Below are 18,670 nucleotides of genomic sequence, written 5' to 3'. Positions count from 1 at the left end.
GCAAAACTAGGGTTGCTAGATGGCTTAACCAAAAATACCAAACACTTCCCCTCCCCCACCAAAATAAAAAACACCGGGAAAAAAATTCTGTTGAGAAAAAAAAGCAGGGAAATCAAAGTTGTTGAGTAAAAAGGGGGGAGGGTGTGAAAGGACCCCAAGAGCAGTAATTAAGCAACAAACAAATAAATAAATAAATCAGCATGCCCCTTTAAGAAGAGGTTTTTTTTGCCAGAGGCAATCTTATTTTTCTGCTCCAGCCACAAGACAAGCTCCTGCGGAACCAGGTAAGCAGGGGGTGGGGAGGCGTCAAGGGAGGTCTGGCAGGGGGTCTGGGGCTGGTTGCTGAGTGTGTTGTAGGGTTGCCAGGTGTCCGGTATTTTTGCCTCCTGGAAGGGGGAAAAAAAAATCAGAAAACACGGGACATTTTAGGTGTCCGGTATTTTCTGATTATTTTTTTTTACCGGACAGGAGCTGAAAATACCAGACTATCTGGATCAATACCGGACACCTGGCAACCCTAAGCAAAACTGAATAATCCCAGACAGGGTGAATTCAGTGAGACGTCCTACACTAAAACCGAAGATACTTCCAAGCTGCATGTTAGGTGGACAGCATCAACTTGTAATCTTTACACAACAGAGACCTGTGTAATCTGCTGGTCCTGCTTCCAGCACTCTGTGTAGACGGAGCTTGGTCCTGCCTTGAGGGCGGGGGGCTGGACTCGATGACCTCTTGAGGTCCCTTCCAGTCCTATTATTCTATAATTCTATAGTGCAGAAGGACACTAGCATGGCATTCAAGGAATGACAATCACCTGCTCTCCTCTTCCTAGAACCCATGCAGAGTGGCACTATTCTGGTATGTTCACAGCTTTCCAACCTCACACAAGATAGAGAGAACATGGCAATGAGACAAAAGGGGTAGTACTATAAAATATGGATATTCTTAGGAAATTACAATTCTACATGCTTTGAAATGGTAATATGTTGCAAGTTATAACATATACTAGAATCCGGATTTAATAGCAAAGGAACTGACATTAAGCTTGAAAACAGAAACTGCAGCTTTCATCAGCCGTTCATAGCCTGAAGAAAACTAAGCACAGCAAAAACCACAGACCGTTGTGGTCTTATAAAAAATAATCAGGATTGTGTGACATTCCTGGCTTGTGTTTTTGGCAGTCCACAGCACCCAAGCACAGAATGATCAAATATGGTCATTTGATTACAAACTAACCGAATTCAGACCCGAGCAGCAATTGCGAGTACCTCAGGAGCATGTGAAACACAGCGTACTGCAGAACTTACCCAAGAGAATAGGACAAAAAGGCAATGGGCAAAATGCTATTTTCGAATTTCTAAGAAGGTCTAACTATTAACAAGATCTTAGCCTTAAGCATTTCTGTGTTTCCCATTACCCTGGAGTCTGAGCACTGCAGTGGAGTGCAAATAAAATAATGTAAAAGGACAGGTGGTGTCCCTCGAAAAACAACAAAGATTTTACTAGCTCAGAAAGTGCCTCTCACACAGGAGACTCAAGTTTTGATTTCATCTTCTACTTTTGATTTTAATGGTTCAGGCACCCTGCATTAGAAAAAGGTTATCACTTACTTCATAGGAAGTCTTGAAGAACTCCTCCCTGGAACCAGCAATTCCAACTTCAGTAAAAACTGATAGAAAGCAGCTGAGTAGAGGATACCTCTGTCAAAGAAAAAAAATTAAGGTATCAACACCAGCTGTTGTATCTGTAACATTGAAGAATAACAACTAATATATCAGAGCACTCTAGAAGGTACTACACCTGTAAATGCAATGCAAACATACTGGCTAAATAATGTTGCATCATCTGCCAGCAACTTGTGTGCACTGAGCATAAGCCCCCATTATTGCTTCTAACTGCATATTTCAAGTAGCTGAGGGCTTTGATGATGAAGGCTGTAGTGCTATTGGTGCTGACAATGTATTAGGGTTTGAGGGCTCATTATACAAAAAAACTAACAGTACTTTCTCCTTTCTAACTGCTATTATTCTATAGAGACCAAGCATGTGTGTCTCATTCACCCTTAATTCTACAGCCACTGCAGTACCTCAACTCTAAGGACACTGAAAATCCAAATCCATAAACTGGTTAACAGAGAGAATAAGAGATAAAATTCAATAACCACATCCAATATCAGGTAGAGGAGGTCCAAGGTCACTCTTGGTCAAACCACTGGGGTAGCTTTGGTGATTTTATTTAAATAGAGAATTGAAAAAAAAAGTGGGCCTATAATATATAAAAGGCATATAATGTTGATTATATCAACACTGTCACCGTCCATTTGAGATAAAATTCATGGCATTAAGCATATGGTAATTGCAGGATGTTTCAAACATTCAGCTCTCTGTGAAAAGCTGAGCGTTTGAAGATGAGGATTTATAAATTGCAAATAAAAGAACTGGTCTCTAGTGATATCAAGCAAATGAGCAGCATGTTGGCAGATATTAAATCCTACTGCATAAATAATCCCCTTAAACATGTATCAGCGAAACCCGACAGTGAATTTATAAATGTAGCCATCCCTCATGTTTAATACAAAATAATTTAACTAAACAAAGGGTAGGAAACACAGTGGTCAACCATCTTCCATCTGGCAGCCTTTCATTACCTGGAGCAGACAGTGACTAATATAGACCACAGTAAAATTAATATGGGGTAAGTTAAATCAGTCTAACCAATCTGGAATGTCAATTTCCACCACACTAATCAATGCAGTTAAAACAGCAATCTGGTCATGACCCAGTACCTTAGGTACTGTAATCTGTGCATGGTATCTCTGACCCTAGGTGAAGTTTAGAAAGTTGTAGATCAGGGTTGGGCAATAATTTTTGAGGGGAGGGCACTCCAAGAATTTGGTAAGTGGTCAACTTTTCTATGGAGGGGATGTGTGGGGTCTGGGACGGAGGTTTGGTACAAAAGGAAGCTTGGGGCAGGGGACTAAGGTACAGGCGAAGGTGTGAAATATGAGAGTTTAGATGAAGGAAGAAGTTGTGTCCTGGAGCAGCAGTTTGGGGTGAAGGACCCAGGAGAAGGTATGGGTGCAAGAGAGGATTCTGGCCTGGGGAAGGCCTGTAGGAGTGGGTGCAGGGTCTGGAAGGGAGTTGTGACCTGGGGCGGAGGGCTGCAGAGGGGTTTGGTTTGGTTGGCAGGGAGTTGGGGTGTGGGAGGCGGTGGGGTGCCAAAAGCAGGCTGTGGCTAGGACGTGCCTTACATATGTGGCTCCCAGCCAGCAGTCCAGAGAGACCCTCAAACAAGCTCCCAGCCTGCCAGCATCCCCAGATCACTCAAAGCAGCTGGCTGTTCCATATGGTTATCTTCATTGCACACCAGGGCCGTAACAAGGGTGAAGAGAGTGAGGCACTTGCCTTGGGCGCATAGCTGAGGGGGCGCAGAAAAGACAGCTACTACGCTGTCTTTGCTCGTGCCTTGTGGCCACATCAGCACCCCATCCCATGCCAAGGACGGTCTTGCCTCAGGCACCAAATTAGCTAGTTATGACTCTGTTGCACACTGGGGGGGGGGGGGGAGAGAAGCTTCGAACACTGCCCCCAGCCCCAGCTCAATCTCCCAGCTCCTATTGGCCAGAAACAGGCCAATGGGAGCTAAGAGATTGTGCTAGGGGCAGGGGCTGTGTGCAAAGCCTTCCCCCATCCTCAGTGCAGAGAGCCACATGGTGATCAAGGATCCTGTCAGCGTGGGACAGATTTAAAGGCTTAGTGGGCTAGATCCAGCCTATGGGCTATATCTTGCTCCCTCCTGTTGTAGATTGTATGAACTCAGGTTTTCTGAGTATATTATATGTCACCTATGGAGGAAGAGCTTCCATTTCCTGGTCTGTCAATTTTCCAGCCATATTGCAGAAAAGATTGCAAAAAATATTTAAGTGTATTTAACAGACTTACATGTTCACTCAAAGTCAAGAGAGCATGCAGAAGAAGCAGCATTAAGCACACCTATAAAATATTAAGCACAGATGTGAAAGTGGGTAACCCTTTCCAAAGAGTAAGTAGGCTCCTACGGCAAGGCACACACACCCATGGAAGGAAGTCTCCGACAGTGACCAGATGCCCAGCTTGCAACCTAAGACAACCACCAACTTCACAGCCCACAACAGAAACACTAACCCAGGAACCAATCCCTGCAACAAACCCCACTGCCACACATCTACCCTAGTGACACCATACGGGATCTAATCACATTAGCTATACCATCAAATGCTCATTCCATCAAATGCTCCGCACCAGGATCTCCGCACCTACACATCTACTAACATAATGTAAGCAGTTATGGGTCAGCAATGCCCCTCTGCCATGTGCATCGGACAAACCTGTCTCTACACAAAAGAATAAATGGAACAAATCAGACATCATGAAGGGTAGCATATAAAAAAATTCAGTGGGAGAGCACTTTAACCTCCCTGGACACACAGTTACTGACTTGCAAGTTTCCATTCTCAGGCAAGAGCAAAACTTTAAAAACAGACTGCAACAAGAAACTGCTGAGCTGGAATGTATATGCAAATTTGACACCACCAAAAGATGTTTAAACAGATACCCTTCAGGTATTCTCACCTTCTCATCACTGTTGGAGGTGAGCTACATCCACTCTGATGTAATCAGCACTAATGTCACACTCCCATCTCAGTATCCCTTCCTTTTTTCTTTTCTCTTCAAGCCTCTGAGGAAGTGAGTTGTATCTCATGAAAGTTTATGCCCTTGTACATTTGTTAGTCTTTAAAGTGCCACTGGACTCCTTGTTTCAGCAGAAACAGACTAACCTGGCTACCACTCTGAAACTGTTTTAAAAAGACATGAATAGAAAACTTTTCCTTCATAAAGTTTTAGTATAAGAACATAAGAATGGCCATACTAGGTCAGACCAAAAATCCATCCAGCCCAGCATCCTGTCTGCTGACGGTGGCCAATACCAGGTGCCCCAGAGGGAGTGAACCGAACAGGTAATGATCAATCCATCTTACGCCTACCATCCATCTCCACCCTCTGATAAACTGAGGCTAGGGACTCTTTTAAACCCTGTTATAGTCCTAGCCTTCACAACCTCCTCCGGCAAGGAGTTCCATAGATTGACTGTGCGCTGTGTGAAGAAGAACTTCCTTTTATTTGTTTTAAACCTGCTGCCCATTAATTTCATTTGGTGGCCCCTCGTTCTTATATTATTGAAACAAGTAAATAACGTTTCCTTATTCACTTTCTCCACACCACTCATGATTTTATAGACCTCTATCATATCAGCCCTTTTCCAAGTTGAAAAGTCCTAGTCTCTTTAATCTCTCCTCATATGGGACCCATTCCAAACCCCTAATCATTTTAATTGCCCTTATATATAATATATAAAAAATGAGTCAGTTTTCCCCTAATATCAACCTCTAGCAAGCAAATGCATTATATTGTCCAAAAGCCTAGTCTACTATTCATTGAATAAAATGTACGCACATAGAACTGACAAAAGGAATTTGCACGATGGAAAGTTGGCCAGCTAATTCTATTACTCTACCATTAAAAGGGATGTTAGCTAGAAAAGCCAAAACAAAGCCGCACTTAAATGTATTTTAGCAGACAGAGCACCGGTCTGGGATTTAGGAGATCTAGATTCTAATCCCAGCTCTGCCACTCACCTGATGGATGACTTTGGGCAATCCACTTCACACCTTATCTGCAAACTAAGGGTAGTGATGTGTATCTCCTTGGTAAAGTGTTTTGAGATTTACTGATGAAAAGCACGAGAAGAGCTAGGTAATATCGAGCACATCAGTGCAAAAGAATTAATGCACCAAATATACATTTCATGCTGAAATAAAACAGATGCTAAGCTATTCTTCCCCAGAGTAAAATAATCCTAATAGCTTTTTTTTGTTCAAATCATTATTTCTAATTAGATCAGCTGTTAGTTGATGGCTTCAGTTATGTTTTGGAGCACAATGAATATGCGACAAATCACCCCACACATGTTTTAGAAATCATTTTCTATTCTACATCTATTTACAGTAATATAATTGCTTTCAAAACCACAGCCCATAAACAAAATATACACCCTAAGGTGTGCCTCTTTACTCAGATAATGGAAACAGAATATCCATACACTGTGCTTGCCATCTTAGAGCAAATTAGAGTACAATTTTCTCCTACCTCCTCAAGTACAAAGCAGACCATTCATTATAAAAAAACCAACTTAAGTTGTATACTGCTGCTAAGTGATATAGGCATTTTCCTATATGTTCAAGGCAAGCTTTCTGTGAACAAACCAAATAATCAATAGTAACAAAGAGCTGAAAGATTCCTGACAACCCTAATGGCCTTTGAGTCAGACAGGAGACAAAATTACACCTTTTGTGAAGTCAAAATTACACCTGGGTTTCACTAAAGAATAAGGTATATTCATGAAAAACAGGCTCATGAATGGCTACTAGTCAAAATGGTCAAGGGTTTAACCCCATGCTCCAGGTGTCCCTAAGCTCTGACTGCCAGAAGCTGGGAGTAGAGGACAGGCAATGGATCACACGATAATTGCCCTATTCTGGTCATTCCCTCTGAAGCACATGGTGATGGTCAGAAGAAAGGATACTGAACTAGATGGAGCCAATATGGCCATTATCTTGTTCCTCTTTACAGTGTGTGTTCTAAAAAATTGTCCCCCTCCTCTATTCTTTGGGCTGCTACTGCAGCATGGACTGGAAAATCTCCAGTCATCAACAGAATTCCTTCCCTATGTATCATCCAATATGCCAAAGCTCTGATCTCTCAGACCATAATACCTCAAGTAGTTCTGCACAATTAAAGCCAGGCTGATAGACTAACTGTCACAGAGTATCACAGAGAGAAAATTATTTTTAAACCTGTTTTATCTGCAATCCAGAGTTAGACAGTTAACAGTGTTTTGAACCGAGAGAATATATTTCCTTTTTAAAAGGCAAAACTACTGCAGCTTCTCCACCCTCCACAACCTAGGTTTTACAAGAAAACCACTGTTGTGCTCTTATTCTCCTTTGCAATGCTGTATCAAAATGTATTCACTGACTCAGAAGGATAAGAGGGCCATGTATACAGTAAGAAAGCTATGCATTTCCTACCAGCAATGGAAGCTATAATTTGTATTCCTCTCTTATGGCCCTTTTAATACACATTTTTATTGTGCTGGCAAACAAGTTAAATTTCCATATTTCCCTTGCTTTATTTATTCCATATTTAAAAGAAGAAACAAATGAATCTGTTGAATCATGGAGGTCAATACCACATCAACAGATTAATGGCAAGATTTATGATTTGTCAGGTTATTTTATACCTTTCGTGTATTCCTGTAACAATTACATTTCAGAAAGCTTGTAAATATCTTAAGGGTAAATTTAAATATCTAGGCATGCAATTCTGGGCAACACAAGCGCCACGCTGCATAGTAAAACTCCAGAATTAATTAGGCTTTTAGTTGTTCCCATCTTCGATCAATTTAAAATGGAAATACAGGTAGTCCCTGACTTACGAACAGGTTAGGTTCCAAACACCTGGTCGTAACTCGATTTGTTCGGAAGTGGGAATACGTGCTGTTCGTAAGCGCAGATTGTGCGTTCGTAACTTGGGGACTGGCTGTAATGTGCTTAATGGGAACTTGGTCATAAGTACGAACAGTCGTAAGTCGACGCGTTCGTAACTTGGGGACCGGCTACATTTGTACTATTTGTTTGAGAATAAAAATCACTTTTTTTAAGATGGCGATTTGATTCTTGTGTCCTGGAAGGTCTGTCTGTCTCTGCGTGCCTCAGACTGAGAAGTCAGCTACCAGAAACTTGCAGCTTATTTTTCTCTTTTCTTTTTTCAAACTCTTTTTGGGCAAAAGAGCTTGGGATACCCCTGGTGAATGGGTTCAAATGTTCACCCCTGGTTTTTAGGGATAAAAATGTCTTGATGGTAGCAGCAATCCCCCAAAATCTGTGTATTGTGATTCTGGGGGGAAGGTTTTTTGTTTTGTTTTTTCTTTTGAGCTCTTTACAGGCCCCCCCTCATCCTCTGCATTCAGAGGGCATGTCGACACTGCAGAGGGTTTTTGGTTTTTTCCCTCAGAAAAACAGCCATTTTTCCCCCAAAAAAATCTATTATGTCCACACTGCAATCATGTTCTTTTGAAAAAAAAAAAATCGAAAGAACAGAGGGGTTTTTCTAGTATTAATAAACCTCTTTCTATGAGGAAGAAGCCTTTTTCCGAGAGAGTTCTTTCGTAAAAAGGAGGTTGTAGACTGGGAAGAGGGAGTTCTTTTGAAAGACGAGGAAAGAGGAAAAAGCACAGGTGCTCCGGTGGCCACTCCATCCACAGTAATCACAGCTTAAATGCAAGATAGCGTCCACACTGAATGGACGCTATCTTTTGAAAAAGGAAATCACTTTTTCAATGCACTTTTGCTGTGTAGACGCTCTCTTTCGGAAGATTTTTTTGGAAGATCTCTTCTGGAAAAGCTTCTTCCGAAAGAAGCCTGCAGTCTAGACGTAGCCAGAGTGGGGAACAGCCTGACTTGTTTGGTGTTCGCTCAGAGATTAGGGCTAGGTTTCATGCATACTGGCTCCTGAGTGCAAGTGTGGCGCATCCACCACCTCCCATTTCATCCTCCCAACCCCGCAAGAGCCGCAGGCGAAGGTGATCCTGCGACAACCTGGTTTTAGAACACCTGGACTGCCTTTGTTCTCTCAAACAGAACTTCGAGAAGGAGCACCAGGAGTGCCATGCTGACTGGGAGCTGAGGACAATGATCTGGGAGCAGCTGTCCCACCAGCACGAGGCCCTGTGTTCCTCCATCACCACCACCATGGAGAGCCTGGTTGCAGCTATCCATCGGTCCACCAGCCACCCTGCCCCGCCATCTCCCAGCCCCCAGCATCTGCTCCCCCCAAGTTGGACTAGAGAGGTTTAACCTGTAATTGAAAGCCACACTAAAATAAAGCAAACATAAATGACAGTTAATTGTTTTTCCAGAGGATAACGGAGGCTAGATGATTAAGTTTGATTTGGTTTGTGGTCAGCTAATCTGGAGCCTCAGCTTGTGGAATTATCCCATCAAATACCACAAAATGAATAGGATTTTGATAGGTCTGTCATGGAAGGGAGACCAGCTAGGTCCAGCAGTGGGTAGTATTGGTGTTTCAGTAGGTGGCACCAATGAATCAATGCCCCAGAACACTTTTCAAAGTGACTACAATGAGGGTGGAAGACTTTAAATATAGAATACTTAGAAATAAGAACTTCTAAACAGGGAATCAAAGAAGACAATTGGTCAGGGCATTTAATATTAAGTGTAGTTCTGAGAAGGAGCTCTCCTCTTTGGTGTGGATTTGAGTAGCATGTCAGCTCTAAAAAATCTTGTGCACAGAAGAGAAAATAATCCTATGACTTCCCGATGTCACTGTGTTCCCTCAAACAGAACTTCGAGAAGGAGCACCAGGAGTGCCATGCTGACTGGGAGCGGAGGACAATGATCTGGGAGCAGCTGTCCCACCAGCAGTATGTCTACACTGCCAGGTTTTTTTGGCAGAAGATACGCAAATCTTGCTCTCATTTTAATATCTTCTGCTGATCCTCTTTGCGGAAGAGGTTTTGCTGTTAAAATGCCCCGTGTAGATGGAGCCATTTGTCAAAAAAAAAAAACCCTTTTGCGCAAGATCCATTATTCCTCAAAAAGTAAGGTTTACAGGATCTTGCGCAAAAGGGGTTTTTTCCAACAAACGGCCCCATCTACATGGGGCTTTTTATTGCAAAAATCTCTTCCGCAAAAAGGATCGGCAGAAGATATGCAAATGAGAGTGCGATTTGCATATCATCTGCTGAAAAAAAATGAAGTGTAGATGTAGCATATGAGCAGGGAACAGCAAATAGTAAAGGCTTTAATTTAAGAACTCATAAGACAGCCATACTCCCAGCTCCCAGCCTCCAGCAACCTCTGCTACTGGGGCGCTCTCTTTCAGGGGCTCTCGGGTCTGGCAACATCCATGGTCCTACTGGACCATGGATGTTGCCAGACCAGAGAATTCTGGACCAGGGAGGTTCGACCTGTATTATTAAAAAAAAAAGCCAGACTGGGTCAGAGCAAAGGTCCATCTGGCCCAGTGTCCGGTCTGCCAACAGTGGCCAGCACCAGATGCCCCAGAGGGAGGGAACACAACAGGTAATCCTCACGTGATCCCTCTCCTGGGGGAAAAAGTTTGCTTTGCTCTTGCACTGACTGGATCCATCCCTGCCTCAGGATATCCCCTGCTTGTGGAATACAGTATCAAGGGAAAAAACTCACAAAGGTCATAAAAACCATCCAAAAAAGCCTATTTTAATTGGTTTCATATAAAGTCATACAGGTTAATCCAGTATGGCACTGCAGGTGAGACACTGCCTTAAATTTCCTCAATGGGTTTTCACCAATAGGGTGTTATATAGTGAACAGTGCCCCCCTTTGGGTTCTAGTCTAGTTAACCAAAGCCCCAGACATGCAAGCACAGTGCCTTAGTTTGGGAGAAGGAGGGGAACTCATCTGTCTTCTCTGTCCAGGACCCTCTTCTGAAGCCCAGGCCTCCTATCATCTGTGGAAGGATTCCTTATGTGGACTCAGAGTCCTGGCAGAGGTCAAACTGCTGCAGCTCTTCTTGGGAGTGGTGTATAGTTCCTCAGCGACCAGGACCTCTGCTGCTCTCAGGCCTTCCCGGGCTTTGCCTCTGACAGCCTTTCAGATGCTACTTTCTCAGAGCACCTCCTAAGACCCCTTTTCTGGTGAACTCATAACCAGCATCCCCTGAAAAGTCTGTCTTCTCAGAAGCCTGTGTGTGTGTTCCAGGGCTCTTTCACTGAACCCTCCAAAGCCTTTACCAAGCCCAGGTGCTCCTAATTAATGGATGTCCAGCTACTTAGTCAATTAACTATCAACAGGCAAAATCTGCATTGGCACATTCTCCTTAGTGGAACCTGCCACAGATGATAGGCTCTCTCACATACAGCATAATTAGCTTTAATTGTTTTCTGGTCTTGGATGCAGAGTACTGTTTGTGTTTATTCTTGTAAAAGAGGCATAACTAAGGCTGTGTCCAGACTCAGGGGTTTTTTCGGGAAAAGTAGCCTTTTTCCGAAAAAACTTCACCTGCGTCTAGACTGCAGCCGCGTTCTTTCGAAATTAAATCGAAAGAACGCGGGTTTTCTTTCGACGGCGGTAAACCTCATTTCACGAGGAAGAACGCCTTCTTTCAAAAGTGCTTCTTTCGAAAGAAGGCGTTCTTGAATGTAAATAGGGCTTCTTCAAAAGAGAGCATCCAGACTCACCGGGTGCTTTCTTTCGAAAAAGCGGCTTGCTCTTTCGAAAGTTCCGTGTGCAGTCTAGACGCTCTCTTTCGAAAGAGGCTCTTTCGAAAGTATCTTTCAAAAGAGCCTCTTTCGAAAGAGGCTTGCAGTCTAGACATAGCCTAAGTGTTTGTCACCAGAACCAGGATGTCCCAGGAGAATCTCAGGCCAGCCAGCTCACTTCTGCTTTTTGTCTGCATCTGTTTGTCCCAGATAACTTTATTAACAGACAAAGACAATCATACTTTTGGCCTCAGAAGAAAGAGCACAATCATAACACAGCCTATTAACCTCTTAATCTGGAATAAGACTTGGTTTCTGAGCTGGATTCTAGATACAAATAAATTCACTTAGATGTAGACAACTCAGGGTCTAACTCTCCACTAGCAGTCCTTGGTCTGTACGGTCCAAAATCCTGGATTTATTTTTATTTTCTTAACCAGTAGCGTGATGTTTATTCTCTCTTTGTAGTGTTTCAGAAAAAGGATTTTTCTCTCCCTTGTCACCCAGGAAGCGACAAGATTCAACACGTGTAGCCTCATTAAGGATGTCGTTGCTCCTTCCTTGTTACACTTAACAAATCAGAAGTGGATTTGTTAAGATATACAGTAAAACTCCATTAGTCCGGCATCCAATGCTCTGGGACTCCTGATGGTCCGGCACCATCAGGAACCCGGAAGTGCTGGGGCAGCCGGACAGGCTTCCCCCATTCAGCTGCTGCTGAAACTGACCAGCTGACCTGTTGAAGAGCTGCAAGGAATATGAACCATTGTAATGGGTCTGCACATTTTCTCTATGGCTATGTCTAGACTGCAAGCCTCTTTCGAAAGAGAGCGTCTAGACTGCACGCGGAACTTTCGAAAAAGCAAGCCGATTTTTCGAAAGAAAGCAACAAGTGAGTCTGGATGCTCTCTTTCTAAAAAGCCATGTTTGCTTTCAAGAACGCCTTTTTTCGAAAGAGCACTTTCGAAAAAAGGTGTTCTTCCTCGTGAAATGAGGTTTACCGCCGTCGAAAGAAAAGCCGTGTTCTTTCGATTTAATTTCGAAAGAACGCGGCTGCAGTCTAGACGCGGGTGAAGTTTTTTCAAAAAAAAGGCTACTTTTTTCGAAAAAAACCCCTGAGTCTGGACACAGCCTGAGGTGGTATTTCTCCACAAGATTTTCCTATTACAATTGCTCCATTAAATGCAACAAGGAGATCCAAACTTTGCCACCTCATCACATACTGCTTACTGTTGCTTAGCATTCACTTCTAGATTTAGATGGGTCTTTTAAACCATGCATATTTGGACTTACAGGCCAAAAATAGTTTTAATCTGATATATGTTAAGATGAAAAAGACTACAGGGGCTAAAGCAGTGACTAATGTCATGATTATGAGGGTGAGCCAGCAGCCTGGGGACTAAGGGGTTAACTACACCTAACCAGGTGGAGTGGTCAATAGGAATGTAGGTAGGAATTTCAAACTGGGACAAAAGAATTTAGGTTTTTTTCCCTCTTTTGTCCCTGTGAGTTCTCTGCAGCTACAGAGAGGGACAAACATGTCTCTCTCTCATTCTCTCTTCACTTTCTGTAAGTAGGGTAAAGTTTAGATAAATCCATTAGATTTTCTTATTTTACGGTTTGGGTATGGAATCTGATGTCTGTACACGTTTTAAAAGATGTTTTGGCTTTTCTTTGTAACTAAGTTCTACGCCCATGGAGCTCTCCGTGAGTATATTTTGTTACCTTTCCATCTAGTCATTATGCTTGCAACAGGAATATTGATGTAATAATAAAAGTTTTCTCTTTTCTTTTTATTAACCTGGCATTGGTTAATTGTGTGCCCTAATTTGTATTTTAGGGGTGAGATTTCCCAGACGATCTTTCCCCTGATTTCGTTATTAATATTTGGGTGGTGGCAGAGGAAGTTCTATTCCCAAAATCTAGGGTTTTAAAATTTGTGGGAAGTTTTATACCAAAGCCTGGTAGATAAGACTTTGGGGTACACTTGCTGGCCCCCACTTCTGCATTTATCATGCCAGAGTGGCTCCTTCCCCACTCTGAAGGAATTCATAGAATCATAGAACTGGAAGAGACCTCAGAAGGTCAAGTCCAGCCCCCTGCTCTAGGCAGGACCAATCGCAACTAAATCAACCCGGCCAGGGCTTTGTCAAGCCGAGACTTAAACACCTCTTGGGATGGAGACTCCACTACTTCCCTAGGTAACCCATTCCACCCTCCTAGTGAAATAGTTTTTCCTAATATCCAACCTGGACCTCTCCCACCACAACTTGAGACCATTGCTCCTTGTTCTGCCATCTGTCACTACTGAGAAGAGCCTCTCTCCATCCTCTTTGGAACCACCCTTGTTTCTTAGAGAGAGAGAGAGAGAGAGAGAGAGATGTTTGTCCCTCTCTGTAGCTGCAGAGAACTCACAGAGACAAAAGAGAGAAAAAAACCCAAATTATTTTGTCCCAGTTTGAAATTCCTACCTACACTCCTACTGGCCACTCCACTGGCTAGGTGTAGTTAACCCCTTAGTCCCCAGGCTGCTGGATAACCCTCATAATCATGACATATGTTAAGATGAAAAAGACTTACAGGGGCTACTGCAGTGACTCAGAAAGGCATTCAGAAGGCTAGTGGAGTGTAATTGTACCTGTGTTGATCCCAGGATATAAAAGAGACAAGGTGGGTGAGATAATATCTGTATCGGACCAACTTCACTTGAAGAGAGAGACAAGCTTTCATGCCACACTGATCTCGATAAGAGTTCTGCATGGCTCAAAAGCTCATCTCTCTCATCAAGAGAAACTGGTCAAATACAAGGTATTACCTCACCCACCTTTTTTTCCCCCTACGGAAGGCTAATTTTATCACTGTGTATATACTGTCAGGTCTGTGACTGAGTGCCAATCAATATACACACACTTATGCAAAACAGAAAATGTTGTACTCTTTACTAACATAGTACACTTAGAATCTGGGACAGCTGTTGGCATCATGCAGAGATGAAAAACTGCTTTATGAGTTTCAGAGGGTAGCCCTGTTAGTCTGTAACTAAAACAACAACAAGGATCCTGTGGCACCTTACAGACTAACAAAAAAATAAACAGTATCATAAGCTTTCATGGGTACAACACACTTCTTCACGTAACAAATATGGAGCAAGAGGCACAGAGCTTAAAATAAAAAGCAGAAAAACGGGGGGGGGGGGACACACCTGTCAGTTAAAGTGTCTGTGCTAAATGAGACTAATAGAGTGGGTTATAAGTGCCCATCACTTAGCTTTTGATGTTATTTGGGTGTTAAATATACAGCCGCTCCCCGAGTTATGAACAAGTTATGGACCAACACTTGGTCCGAAACTCGAAGTGTTTGTAACTCGGATCCCATAGAGTTACATGGCAACCGCGCTGTTCATAAGCACGGATCGCCGTTCTTAAGTCGGATCCGCATTTACAACCACTTTGGTTGTAAGTGTGGATGGTTGTAAGTGGAGGTGGTTGTAACTCGGCTGTAATGACCCATCCAGTTCATGTCTTTGTCCAAGCACAGAGCGTTAAGTGTCAAATTTATATATGAAGGTCTGTTCTGCAGATTCTCTCTCTAGCGGATTCCTGAAATTACTTTGTAAGAGAATAGCCACTTCTAAATCCAATAAGTGCCCGGGCAAATTAATGAGTGCCCGTGCGAGTTAAAATGCTCTCCAACAGGTTTCTGTGTGTTACCATTTCAAGTATCTGATTTGTGTCCATTAATCCTTTGTCAAACATATTCACCCAGGAGCCCACTCCTGCAATAAACTCCGGTGCCAACACTGCGCACACATCTACACCAATCACAGGACCTAACCACATAAGCCACTACATCAGAGGCTCATACAATTGCACATCCCTTAGTGTGCTCTATGCCATCAAGTGCCAGCAATGCCCGTCTGCCATGTATCCTGGCCAAACTGGACAGTCTCAACGATGAAGGATGTAACAGTGATCTCCAAACATTTTACCTCATGCTTCCCCTTACCCCGGTCCATGCTTTCCCAGGGTTTGCGGGGGGAGGAGGAAGGGAACATGAACAGGTGTAAGGGGGCTGAGGCTGGAGCCACAGTTGGGAGGGCAGCATGACAGGCAGTTGGAGCCCAGTTCCAGGAACAGAGCTAGATGACTCTCCCTTCTGGCCACTCACAGGGCTGTGCCAGATCCCAGCCACACCCTGTCCCCCCCTCCCCCACAACGTTGTTCCTTACTCCCTAGTGGGGCACACCTCACAGGTATAGAGAGGCAAGACTCACTGAAGTCATTTCAAAAATACCACAGGACTGGGTCCAGCAAGGCAGTGTGTGGAGAGAAAGGGTTGCAGGGTCAGGTTCCTATTCTGTCTTGACTCTGAGATCCTTGGGTACAAAGGCACTATAAGAGGGCAAAGCAGAATTGTATTAGGCTTTGTCTATACTGGCAATTGAGCAACAAAGCTTTTAACATTCACAGGTGTTTAAAAAAAACAACAAAACCCCAAAGGATAAAACTTTTGTTGCACAAGTGCTAGTGTAAAGAGTGCTTTGTCTGCAGGAGTGCTCTCCTACATAGAAAAAGCTGCCTAGAGGGGGTGGACTTTTTTTTGTCATACTGGACAAACAGTGTTTATATTGCCTTTCAGTGACATGGCTGCGTGGACACAGTGATGTTGTTAAAAACTCTGTAGCGTAGACATACCTTAAGACACAATTGCTTAGGTAGAACAGTCTCAGTCACAACTCGAATACACAACATCCAAAATAGATTATGGGAAACTGTAACGTTGAAGGGGAGATTTTCAAAAGGATGGAGTGCAGTTAGGCATTGAAAGACAAGGCCAGATGCACACTGAACTAGGGATGTGAAAATTAGATTAATCAACTAATCAAACAGTCCATGGAATGCCCATTGACTATTCAAATAGTTGATAAGGGCGCTTCCACTTTGAAATGTAGCAAGAACCCGGCCAGCCGTTGCTACATTTCAAAGGTGGAACTGCTAGAGGGAGGAAGGATAGTTCAATGGTTTGAGCATTGGCCTGCTAAACCCAGGGTTGTGAGTTCAATTTAGGGATTTGGGGCAAAAATTCATCAGGGATAGTACTTGGTCCTGCTGTGAAGGCAGGGGACTGGACTCAGTGACCTTGCAAGGTCCCTTCCAGTTCTAGGAGATAGGCAATCTCCATTATATATTCCCAGCAGCAGGGAGTCCCCTGCTGACTCTGGGCTCCATGTAGCACTTCCAGTTTGAAATGTACAAGAGCTCCAGCAGGGACTCTCTTACATTTCAAAGGTGGAATGCTGCTGCTGCATCCCTGCTCCCTCCCACAGAGCTGGAGCTGGGGGGAACCTGCTTTTAAGCCAGCTCCCTTCAGTGCCCCCTACACTTCCCCCTCCCCCGTTGCCGCCTCTTTCTAATAGAGGTAGCAAGGGGGGGAGTGACTAGTTGACTAGTTTGTCGACTATCCAGTAAGCTTTTGCTTATCGTATGGTCGACTAGTCCATTAGTCACATCCCTACACTGAACTGCCCTTTGATAAGACAGCATCAGGCACCAGAGACCCGCAAGTTAAATACGTAAATAAATACAATGGAAACGCATGCCAATGAGCACTGACTTTTGTTGGAGTTAAGACAAGCTGTTAACATGGGGGTACTATCACCAGTAGGAATATAGCCTGTATGGTTCACAATCACTGCAATTTCCAAGTATGAATGTAAACCTCTTTTGGTAATAACCTTCCAGACCAGGGGTGGGCAATAATTTTTTATCTGGAAGGGGCGGGGCCAGGACACTTCTGTGCTTCCCCACCCACAGACCCTGACTGGGGTGGGGAGGCATGCAAAGTCTTTGCCCCTCCCAGAGAGAGCCACCAGCTGTTTGGAATAGCTGGCAGTTCCCTCTCGGTACCCATGCTCCTAGCAGTGGGGGGAGACTTTGCGTAATCTCCCCTGCTGCCTGGGGAGGGAGAGCACATGAAGTCTCTCACTCCCTGCCCTGCAAGGGAGCGCCGTGCTTAGAGTCAACTGCCAACTGAAAAGCAGCTGACAGTTGACTTTAACTGCTGAGCCTCTTGCAGGGTGGGAGGAGACTTCACGCGCTCTCCTTGCCCCCAAGCCCTGACTGCCCTGGAGGCGGAGGTACACACATGAAGTCTCCTCCCATCCTGTCCCCGTCCTGCAAGAGGCATGCGATGCTCAGAAGCATTGCGCCCCTCGCAGGGCAGGAGGAGACTGCGCACTTCTCCTACCCCCAGGCCAATCAGGGCTTGGGGATGGCGGGAGCGCGCAAAGCCTCCTCCTGCCCTGCCAAGAGCACCGCACACTTCTAAGCACCACACACTCCTCGCAGGGTGGGGGAAGACTTTGCGCACACCTAATAGGCCTGGGGGCAGGAGGAGCAGCAGGGCCTCTGTGGGCCAGATCAATTTTCTTGGCATGCCGGATCCAGCCCACAGAAGCCCTTTTGCCCACCCCCGTTCTAGACACAAATTGCCCCCAACAGCTGCCAACTCCCAGGGATAATTCTGCAGCTAAAAATGGGGGTTAGGGTACATTCCGGTGGACGCAGAGTATTTTCAGAAGTGTTGGTGTCTGGCTAACAATCCAGAAATTTGTCTGGATAAACAGCCACAAGAAGGTCATCTAGATATATTCACATTCACACACACACACACACACACACACACACACACACACACACACGGCTACCCAACCTCCATTTCCAAACTCCCCCTTCCATCTTTACAGTTGTGCCTAGGGGAATGTCCCCTGGGGATGTCTGAAGAAACTGTGTGCTAGAGCGTACATCTTCCCCCAGGCATGAAGAATTTGCAAGACTAACACATATATTCTATTTTGGTTCTTCAACCAAAAGGCAAGTATTTTTGGTCATTAAATATTTTTGGATAAAAATAAATTGTTGAAGTTTGAAAGAGAACAGAGTAATCTGATATTTCAGATAAAAACATAACCCCAAAAGGATTTGAATGTAGTACTTGAAATACAAGGCCAACTGTATCTACAAAAAGGTATTTTTGCTGACATTCATCAGTATGTAAAGTTGTTACTTTGGTTACCAGATTGTTCCATGAATACAACAGAAATCACATCACATGAGTAGGAGTATTGTCTAAAATAGAGAACGTAGGCCTGGTAGCAGGGCTGCCAACTGTCAGTAAATTCACGGACAGCCCATTAGAAAAAGAGCTAAAATTCGAGCAGTCCATAAAAACATGTAGATATTAATAACAAAAAACAAAACAAAGCTTTGCAGTGGACCTGAAGAATCCCTTGCCCTTGGCCGTAGGACAAGCT

The 18,670-nt window shown here is 44.0% G+C and overlaps 1 protein-coding gene across 4 annotated transcripts in view; it reads right to left on the bottom strand.

Annotated features, from left to right (window-relative positions):
* APBA2 (amyloid beta precursor protein binding family A member 2) overlaps window positions 1-18,670 on the bottom strand; it is a 192,597-nt gene that overhangs the window by 162,293 nt on the left and 11,634 nt on the right. For 3 of the 4 annotated variants that reach the window (XM_075897717.1, XM_075897720.1, XM_006136873.4), the window contains exon 2: window positions 1,611-1,700. The gene's annotated coding sequence lies outside the window, so the exon portion shown is untranslated. Of the gene's footprint in view, window positions 1-1,610; window positions 1,701-3,941; window positions 3,993-18,670 lie in introns of all 4 variants that reach the window. The other variant, XM_075897719.1, reaches the window with a different exon arrangement.

This window comes from Pelodiscus sinensis, chromosome 14, assembly GCF_049634645.1.
Source record: "Pelodiscus sinensis isolate JC-2024 chromosome 14, ASM4963464v1, whole genome shotgun sequence".
In the NCBI taxonomy this organism is placed as follows: domain Eukaryota; kingdom Metazoa; phylum Chordata; order Testudines; family Trionychidae; genus Pelodiscus; species Pelodiscus sinensis.
This window is presented reverse-complemented; position numbering and strand designations above follow the sequence as displayed.